A 10,738-nucleotide genomic window follows, 5' to 3' on the forward strand; every position below is an offset into this window, starting at 1 on the left:
AGGCTGAAGTATTTTATTTCTTTTAGTAAGTTTCATGTTTGTAATAAATCCTATAAGATATTGAATTGTTGACATAAACATTAGGGCTGCAGGATTTTAAGGAATTAATAGATTAACAGAATGACTGAATGGGAAAAGGTAGGAAAATTATAATATAATATATATATATTAGAAAAACTAGTAGTTATCATAAAATGAAGCCAGGATCAACCTTTTGTTAAAATTTTCTTGAATTACAGCAGATAAAAATGGCCTGATTCAGAGGACGTGTTCAGTAAGATCTGAAAAGTACTCCCCAGAAAATCTCTCCAAAATTGTTGCAAACCAAAGTCTTCATTTACTTCTGAAAAATCTTGTTTAAGCACATTGTATATTAAAAAAAACCAACAAACAAACAAAAAGTGTGCAAGGAGAAAAATCCTGAAAATGGCATCTCCACTAAAATGAAATAACATCTAAATAAAAGATAAAGAATTTATGGCTGCTGAAACACCTTGATGTTGTTACCTGATGAGGTATGCACCCTACTGGGACTGCTTCATTCCTTCAGCTGCTACTCACTGGCTGACTTATCACAGGTAAGTCAGTTCAACCCTCTCCATTTCAGCTCCACCATCAGTAAGTGAGGACTGGTACTTCACCTGTTTTATAGAGTGCTGTAACTTCTAATGGCAGAATTCTCAGCTAGTAGCTCAGCTCTGTGACAAATACGAGATTTTTGGCATACAAAAATGATTACGCTTTTAATGGCATTACAAAATATAATTAACCCTCAAGCTTGGTATTATGTGATAAAAGTAATCAAAATGTGTGACAAATTATCTGGTTTATTGTGTGTTATAACATAATTATGTATTCCTTAACTATGCTTCAAAACTCAAGGATGGTTTTCTTACCATTGAAAAGATATCACTCTAGCGGGAATTTTTGTTTGTTATTTTAATCCAAGCCAAGAAAATGTATTCTACTAGGAAAAACCATGAGGATCCCTTGAACATGTTGTGTAGCACTGTGGAAGACTTTGAACTGTGAGCAAAGATAAACTATAAATTGTGCAATGCTGTTTAAGATTACACAAAAGTAACAATGAAACATGTTTTGATGGCAGCAGAGCGTAATTGGACAAAAATTAATAATTGCTTTGGTGATTATTTGGATATGTAATCCCCTGGTTTGAATCACGTTAAGTTCTTTACAAAACCTTGGTAGTGCAAAGTTAAAGAAAATAATCTCAGGACAGTCATTAGTTTATGACTCCTCTACTGAATAGTGTTTATTCTGTCATTAAGGAAAGAAATTCAGAAAGCAAGACATGCATCACAAATACTGGCTATCCCACTTACAAAGTCTTATCCATTTTCTTCTGTACACAGTTTCTTAAAAGTTTCTTAACTTCTAGACCAAGTGACAAATGAAGCATACAATCTATATCACTAATGCATGTAACTCATGCCCATTCTAACTGGAGGTGACTAAATCCCGCATGAAAAGAATCCATTGAGTGATACTGAATACCAGGACTCACTGTAACTCTGGAGGTCCCTAACTGCGAGTTTCTGAAGGCTAGGTTCTTCTGGGGAAATGTCATTATACTGTTCATAAACTCTTCTTTGTGTATCAGCTTTTGATATCTATTTACATATGATATTGACCACATCTCTGACATCAAAATAAATAGTTCTCATATTTGAGCAGTAGAGGGTTAGAGAGTTGCCTGCTTGTTTTAGAGAACGAGTGAAAGTAGCCTTAAGACATGGAGTACATTCAGAATAGCGAAATGAAGAAACTGAATTAGGCAACGTGTCAAAGAACAACAGATTTATTGAGGCTCATCAAGATTAGGTAGAGGTTAAAGTCATCATCATCATCATCATGGCTAGGGCAGAATAACGCTCAGGACGTCCGCTATCTGCCGAATTGAGCATGGTTCTGATGTTCCAGCATGCTAGAGTTAATTTGGCTGCACCTTTGGAGGTAGGTGTATATGCCTTTGTCTTTTGATCTTTGTGTGACTGCATTTGTAGAAGATGGCCGTTTCTACCCTCGCCCAGCTTTGCAAATGTGTGTAAGGCCTTCAAGCCTGAGCAGTGGATTTTTTAGGTGAGACGCAGTATGCGTGGAACTGAACCCACCCTTTAATCCTAAGGTTCATCTGCCAGGGCTGAGCGAGCTTGGACGGTGGCAGTGAGGTTCTCAGGACGTAGGTTTAATTAGAGTGACCTTCTTTTAGATGGATGGCCTTACGGGGCTAAATGAGCTCCATCTGCCTGAGTTTAGAGCTGTCCTTCTCCTTTGTGTTCTCTGAGGCTCCCCTTCTCATCTTCCACGAGGGCACAGTCCACGCCGGCGAAGCTCCCCCTCTCTCCCTCCTTTCTGTGCCTGGGGCTGGGGACAGCCAGGGGCTGCCCCACACCGAGGTTCCAGTAGGTGGACAGGTTAAAGTCAAGTCCACTGATTACAGCTTACCCACTAGTCCTCTCTTATTGTAGAAGGCAATATGTTTGTTCAGGCAAAATTTAACCATCATAAATCCTTGCTAGTTTCTCACAGTCATCCTCTAGTCCTTCATATAAGGATTGTCACCATAATCTTCCAAGAGCATGAGATAACATTGACCAGCTTTAGTTCCCTAGGTCTTCTTTCCTGGCCATCCTCAAGATGAGTGTGTTGTTTGTTTTTTCTAGTCATCAGGAACCTCTCTCAACCATTACAATATTTAAAACATTAAAAAAGAGTAACCATGAAATGTGGGTGATAAAACACTGAAACAGGTTGCTCAGAGAGGTGACAGATGTCCCATCCCTGATAGTAACAATATCCTTTGGTTCCCTTAGATGTATCTAGCAGATGGCAGAGACCTGTGTAGGTGGAGCTTAAGTTCTCCGTGATCCCTTTCCCCTTCAGAATAATACAGCACGATACCATGTCCATCACATACCTGATCAAGCTGAAGTTCACACTTCAGTGTGAAAGTGAGTGTGTTTAGTTTTCAAGTTTAAAAGTTCTAAAGTTCAGAGCCTTTAGTTATGTACTCACTGTCTTCCCTTTCCTCAGGATCTAAAACTCCAACATGTCATGATCAGTAAAACCAGCACTGCCTCTGACTTTCTTAGTCCTTATTGTGACCTACAGCTCCATCAGAAAACATATTCTAATCAGCCCATTCTAATGCCTGAGTAAAAACTAGTATTTCTGGCATTCCAATATATTGCTTTCCAGAAGATGGAGTTTCTAATATCTCCTGTGAGAGCAAAGGACTGCAATCATGAAATTTTTCCAGTTGTTTAAAGAAGAGTTCATTTGCCTCCTCCTCTTGATCAGGTGGTCAATATCAGACACCCACCATAACATCTGTTGGTCTCCCCTTTTAACATGACACAGAAGATATGTGTCTGACCTGCTTCTTTTTGCAAGTACATGACTTTACCCTTTGTCTTCTTTGCCTGTCATTCGAAAGAGACTCTATACACCTGTCACATCACTCCAGTTTTGTAAACTGCATGCACTTAAGCAAAGGCATGTCAAGTGGGCTTTTCCTCACCTCCTTTTCTTCAGAAGAATATAGGAAACTAACAAGTTATGCCTTTTAATGCCTAATTTCTGCCCTTTTCTTCTCACTTAAGCTTTTATGTCTGTCTTCCAGCAAAGCTAATTTAAGATCTCCTCAGTAAATTAAAAAGTCTGTTGGCAAAGTTCTTCTTTCCACATTTCATTGGTGGATTCTGCCTCTTCCCAGAAACTCTCATTTTTTTGAGAGAATTCCAGTCAAGAAGCCAAACAGACTTTCTGGCAACACCAGCCAGGAAGGGCAAAGCAGATCTGTACCTGGTCTTCTATGCCCTTCACCTATCCCCAAAAATCCTCTAGTCACTCTTGAACTTGCCAGGGTCTTCATGGTAGTATTGTGGTGTTGATATGGGAAATCAAAAAAAAAAAAAAAGCAGCAGTCTGGGTGCCAGACTCAATACTGAGTCAGGTGTACCTTTCATCTGATCAGTGTAATCAGTCTGTTATTCTTGCCAAACAGCACTAAAGAAATGTTTAAATGGATTTCCACAAGCAGGTGTTAAAATGACACTCCAGCTAGCAGTTGTGGAGCCACATTGACAGATGTTGGGAACAACATATCAAGCTCCATGGGGAGAGAGGTGATGTGTTCATGTGTAGGCTCTAAGAAAAGACAAGATGGCTTCAATACCTTCACTGGTAGTCCCACCAGCACGTGGCGCTAATCTGGGGACATGGTGACAGAATAAAGAATGAATGATTGTATTTCCTGACAAGGGCATTCTTAATTTTATATTAATGCTCCATCAACACTTTAAAATACATTATATTGTTGGTCATTCAGACAAGTATGTACTATAAGACAATGGACTACTTCCTGTCTGTCCTTACAGAAAGATTATGTTTCCCTACTCCCTCTGTGCAAAAAAAGTCTTTCATTACTTGCCCTGTCCCCTCACTAATTCCTTAGGCAATTTCACATGATGCTTTTCTTTAATGTAAAAGTGATTATATCAATTTTGTGCTGATTGCATCAAATAAAAAATTTTCCAGGAGTTAAATACATTTGATAAGAACAACTGCTAGCCTTCTGCCTTGATCTAGTATTTAAGGATAATCCTTTTACCTGAATCCAATGTAATGGCCTGTTCCATTATTCAAGTTAGTTTGAAATTCACATTCCTATTTTTTTCTGAATTTCCTCCAAAGAATATTCTTTATCCTCAGTAAACAGGGAATAGAATCATAGCTAACCTTTGCCTTGCAGCACTGTAACTTACTTTATTTATTTATTTTTATCTCAGTTACACTAATGCTCAGCAAAAGCTAAGCAAATCCTGATTTCTCAGTTAATGTGTTTTACTTTAAAATGGGAATTATTAATCATTTAGTTTTCAATCCCACAAGGCTGAGGATGAACATCTGCTGATAACCATCACTGAGCTACTCATCTGCTGCTGATTGTGTTGCTATCACACTCAGAGCCTGATAAACTGCAGCAGATTATTTAGATCCTCAACTCTTTGCAGTGGGGTTTATGTCTGCTTTCTCTCATGCCACATCTATTACAGCAGAGAGCTGACTGGTAGCATTTAGCAAATGTTGAGAAATTAACCACTACAGAGCTTTTCAACAGCTGGCTATAAGTGATGCTGATCCATAAAGATCGTCCCTGTCTGGCCACAGGAGAATAACTGGTGTTACCTGTCCCCTGGGAAGTGTGTAGTGCAAAGTGTCCTTTCCAGTACCTCCAGCAACTCCCCCATAAACTACTAACTACCCCATAAACTACTAACCATTTAGTTGTTTTCCTTCTTCTCACAAAGTTACTATCGGCTACCAACACTTGCTGTCAGGAAAAGGAACAAAACCAGGTAAACAAATCCAAAACCCAGCAACCAAACCAAGCTCCATTTCTTCCCGTAGGCAGTCTTAACCTTTTCAGGCACTGGAAAACAGTATCCAAATTGTATAAATTTCCTTGTCCTCTTTCCCATGCCCTGTTGTCATCTTGCTACACCTCAACCCCTACTGTTACCACTCATTTCACCCACAACACATTTGCCTGGAAACCTGGGATGTGGGATTTAGCCTGCCTATACAAATGCAGCAGGACAAGCTGGGAGCTCCCAAGATTATGCTCAGCAGTTTATAGCCCCACTGTCCTAATTAAAAAGGTTATCTTGAGGGAAACAGCTCCGTGCCAATATGACCATAAAGCAAAGGCAGATTGAGTCTGCCTGTTCCCATCTGTGCACATATGTCCTGAGAGAGTCCTTCCCTGCGTCAGCCTCTCTTCTGGGAAAAACAGTAACAAGGCTGTGCAAGATCCCAGATTTTTATTCATGGAAAGGTTCATGACAGTGAAAGCTGTATCCATTCATACTCTTAATGAAACAAAGGTAATTCTATATTTCCAAGAAAAAAAAAAAGAAAAAAGTGCTAGTAAGAATTTGATTAATCACTCAGAAGCCTGATTTTAGATTTAACTTCTGTGCTTAAAGCATAACATTTTTAACACAAGAGAACACCTCCAAACAAAATTAGTTCTGGAAAAAAACTCAAACAAACAAACAAACAAAAATCAACAAAAACTCCAAAAAAAGCGTTTAATTTGTTCCATTTTTAGAACATTTTCTGGTTTTTAATCTCCAAATTTTACCTGGATGGACAAGTTACTGGGAAAATAGTTGGTTTTGATCAAAAGGTAATTTTCTGATGAAACAAATATTCTGTTGGAAATTCTGTACTGAAATCCTTAAAATGGCTGCCCCATTCATCTGCTGTATTCACCAGATCATGCCACACATGCTGGGTTTGATCTCTGTTAGTGTAAGTTGATTCAGTTCTAATGACTTCTGATGTGTTTGTGATGCTTTCTGTACAGCCTGCTTCTGAGCTTGTACACTGAATTTCATCCTGTGATTAACAGAGTTCTGCTACCACAGGGAATAAAAGCTCATCCTCAATGTTTACTATAGGCAATGAAAAGAAAAGCAAATTTCCATTAGACCATTTTGGCTGGGCTTAATCACCCTGTAAAGGAGCTAGTATCCGCCTCTGAATGTAGGTAGAAGATGGGGTGACCCTGCTTGGAGAGGTAAAAGACTGAAGCTGCTTACAGTCCTCTTTGTACATGATGAAGAAATATCTCCATGCCAGCCTCTGGAGACCTTTGTTTTTCAGCCTTTGCAGCATCAAGTATGACAGTGACAACGAAGAAGACAAAGAAAAATTATGAGGCTGAGTAATACTTCCCTGGGACAGAGCTATCTCTTATGAACAGGTGCATTTTTAACAAGAGGGTGGGGAATAAAATTCTATTGGCAGAGTTTCTGTGGCATTTGTGCTGTAAGTTATGTTACACAGCCATGGCTTTGAAAGTCCTTTTTTCATCCACAGTGTGGATTTGACTGTACTTGACTTTTCTTATTAGGTAAATTCTATGGTTTTGAAATTTATTTATTAATAGTCCGAAGTAGGAGGTAGGTACGTGCATATACAAATGGAAAGATAAAGGATCTTCCCCAAAGAGGTTTTTGGGCCTATTCTGAACAGACATAGTTCAATTCATCCTGTATCCAAAGTCTGTTTCAAAGCATTCCATCAATTTAAATCCCGTAGGTGTGGAATTAATAAGGATTAGATAAATTTAATAAACTATATAATCTTCAGAAAGTGATAACATTGTTTAGCTTTCTCTCTTTATAGTAATAATCTCTTTATCCATATTAATAGAAAATGCCAAAGTTTCTATTACCATATATCTCAGTCTGAAGCCAATACAAAGGCAAAAAATCCCCTGAAAAGAATAACAGAGAAAGGACTTTACGACTAGACCAGTGGGTTATGATTCACTCTAAGTAAAATCTACACCATTTATATACCAAAGTTTTCTCAAGCAGTGTTTAAATATTGCACAGACTTGCGCTAACTTTCTACATGGAGAGAAAGGGAAAAATTCACTCTCACAGAATATTCGAGGACAGTGACATAGGAACCCTGAGGATTAAGAACCTTCATAGATTTTTAAAGATATCATATCTTTATTAGTTTTCACTTCAGCCCCAGGGAAGCATTTGACAGTATTCCCAATCAGCAAAGTCCAAAATTAACTTGCTTCAATCAACAGAACTACAAAAATCTTTAAAAGTTCATTAAGAACACAACTAAAGACCTCATCTGAAGAGATTCTCAAGAACTGGAACAGAAAGTTAATTCTATTGAAGTCTGAAGAAAGCTAGCTACTGAACCTAAAATACATGGGGGAGGGATGACCAAGAACATTGCTTATTTAATCAAGACAAACAAAAGCATCTATGTGTACATAATGTTATCCTTAATTGTTACTAATACAGTCAGCATTCACCAAAAATATTGGCCTGCTTATGAACCTTCCTATTTTCTTCCATTTCACCATTAACTCAAATCTCCCATCAAATAATTAATTACCATGAAAAGAGTGATGATAATTAGGATGATCATCTAGAGGTCGAGCAACTCAATGAGATTTATTAAAGGCTAAGAGCAGAGTTCTAATCAAAGGAGTGTAATTTCAAATCAAATATTTAGAAGATAATTTTCTTGACTTGAATTTCCAAACATTTAGGTAAGTATGTTAATAAACTTTACTTATGCAAATAACACCATTGAGCGCAATAAAACTAGTCAGAGGTGATATGATAACAGTTGTAAGTGTAGGGAAGGTGCAGAAATTGAGCAGCAGAGATTTAAACCACAAGGGAGTTCCTTAAGATCTGCCAAAGTCATTGGAGGGCAGTGGAACAGTGGTATATACATGTCTAATGAGGCACTGAGTGCACATGTATATATGTATAATCCTATAGTGTCAGCTACTCAGATGCTGTCTCTAGGTTTCTTATTCTTCTGTTTACATGGAAAGCAAAATTTTTTGCAGGGGTTAACTTGTCCTCTCCTTCTACCTCTTCCACATGCAACCTACACATTTCAAAATAACTGCAAACACCTTTTCCTCTGTTGTTGTTTTAAGGATTATCCGTGGAAGCCAAAGCAGATGTTCAGAAATATGCCATTTCAAGGGCAGGGGCCACACACACTTCAGTTTGTTGTCTTCTTTTGCAATGCTGTTTTGTAAAGCAAACTTGGGCAACAGCGTGACCAACGGGAATTCTGCAGCCAGGTAAAGTCCCTTTGCTCATACAGGTAGAACAAGTTGTCACTCTTCCTTTCTAAGCTACATTACCACTGTGCTGCAATCAGGAAAAGAAACCTGGTGTAGACAGTAAGGTGAAGAAAAGCAATAAATAATAAAGAAGATTCCATTTTATACTTGCTTTTTTCCGGACTGTGGTGGCCTCTTATCTGTCTGTGTTTGACTTAGCAAAATACGCAGAATTCTTTGTTTTCCTTTATTAATCACTGCAGAAAAGTGTTAACATAGCTCATAACCATGTTTTCTTTCCTGATTTGAACATCTATGGTTGAAAGCTCCACCTTCTGGCCAGCGAATCTGGGCAGCAAGCAGCTCCAGTTTTTATAGCTATACACTGAAACTCTTCATGCAACTTTACCTAATGTATACTACAGAAAGTCACACATTTCTGTTAATGTATGCTCAATGTATGCTCTTGTGATATAGAAATTATTATGAAATAGGTTAGTCCAAAAAGATAAAGATCTGGTTTTTTGTTATGCCACTGTAATAGTAAAATTTATATTTTAAAGACATGAGAAATCCGGAGTGAAACCTCTCAGTGAAATACCTTGCAAAATAACCATCTTTCCAGTTTGCTTCTAGATGTTCGGCAAAAATGGTCCTTCCCACAGTGCAGGAATGTGTCTGCTTATCTTTATGTAGATATAATAGAAATTATTAAGATTATTTTCATGTCCAGAGCACACATATGTGAATGAAGCTGGTTACAGATGTTACATTTGCAGTGTCTGCATTTACAGTAACTGTGTATCCTGCCACATTCCCTATAGCTCTTATACAATCTGAAAAAAGAGATGAACAATTTAAGACCTGTCACAGTATTATTATTAAAGGTAAAATAAGGAGTTATTTAGCAGAAACATATGGTGGAGATTAAGGAAATCATTCTGCAGCACTCTATGACTCATTCAGCTTCTTCCAATTCTTCTCCTGTTATTGCGTTTTTTTGTGTTTGATCTCTGTGTGGACCCAATCAAATTTTCTCACTTACATTTTTGCTAAAAGATGGATCACACCTCTTCATTCATTTCCTATGGACAAAAAAAAAAGGTAAAACCAAACAACTTCTAATTTAACAAGTACATCCTTTTAATTTCTTATTTATGCAGATATTAGGAACATACTTTTTTAATGGTGTTATATTGATTAGCTGAAAAAAGCTGATTATCTATTCCCTCAAAGATCACTATCCTTATTTATCTCATATTTGTCTCACAAAAATTAATAATATATACATATATAGAGAGACATCCTAGGTTTCCAAGATGTTTTGTAATCGTTCTATAAAGAACAGTATTACTGTGTCAAGAAGCCTGCATGTCAGACACTTGGATCAATACTCTGGCCATTGGACTCCACATCAAAAATTCTCAGCGGCTTTAATTGGGTCAGACTTCTATCCGCGTATTTCAAAGTGCACAAGCTGACATTGCATGCAGAATTACAACAGAAACTGGAGGGTTTTTTTATTTTTGTAGGCTGTAAGGATTTGGGGAGTTTCGTGCAGCACTTCCCACTTTATACTCCAACCTGCTCATTTTCTAAAGGCAAGAATAGAATGATAAAAATTCAACCAGCAACGGGAGAGCATTAACAAGGAAATAAACAGGAGGTGCACTCTGAGAAATAATTCTTTGCAGCCACCTCTGTTAAATCAAGGCAGAACTTTCAGGGAGTTGTATAGTTACACCTCCTTGCCACTAACCACCTCAGGGCTTGTTAATATTTTCTTGTTTGCAGCCCTGTTGCCCATTTTATGTCCACCTGGTGATATTTAAAGTAACACTACATTATTTCCACAACAGATAAAGACCAATAAATGAGAAGTACATATTATCTGACAGACCTAAGAGGCAATGTAAGTGAGTACGCTAAATACTGAAGGGTGAAGGCCATTCTGCTTAATTTAAGAGGACCAGAAGAGGACTGGTACAGTGAGGGAGACCCGAATCAGGATGAATTGGAATTCACTGGCAGTGCTTGATGCTCCCTCTCTGATATCTCTCATTTGTGTCAGGAGAGGAGGATGAGGGG

The 10,738-nt window shown here is 37.9% G+C and overlaps 1 long non-coding RNA gene across 1 annotated transcript in view; it reads left to right on the forward strand.

Annotated features, from left to right (window-relative positions):
• Positions 1-8,658, forward strand: part of LOC113944441 — a 29,006-nt gene extending 20,348 nt beyond the window's left edge. Inside the window, exon 3 of the long non-coding RNA XR_003526685.1 lies at positions 8,519-8,658. This is a non-coding gene — a long non-coding RNA (uncharacterized LOC113944441). The remainder of the gene's footprint in view (positions 1-8,518) is intronic.
• The last annotated feature ends 2,080 nt before the right edge of the window (positions 8,659-10,738 follow it).

Source organism: Corapipo altera, unplaced genomic scaffold (assembly GCF_003945725.1).
Source record: "Corapipo altera isolate COAL_440 unplaced genomic scaffold, ASM394572v1 0, whole genome shotgun sequence".
In the NCBI taxonomy this organism is placed as follows: domain Eukaryota; kingdom Metazoa; phylum Chordata; class Aves; order Passeriformes; family Pipridae; genus Corapipo; species Corapipo altera.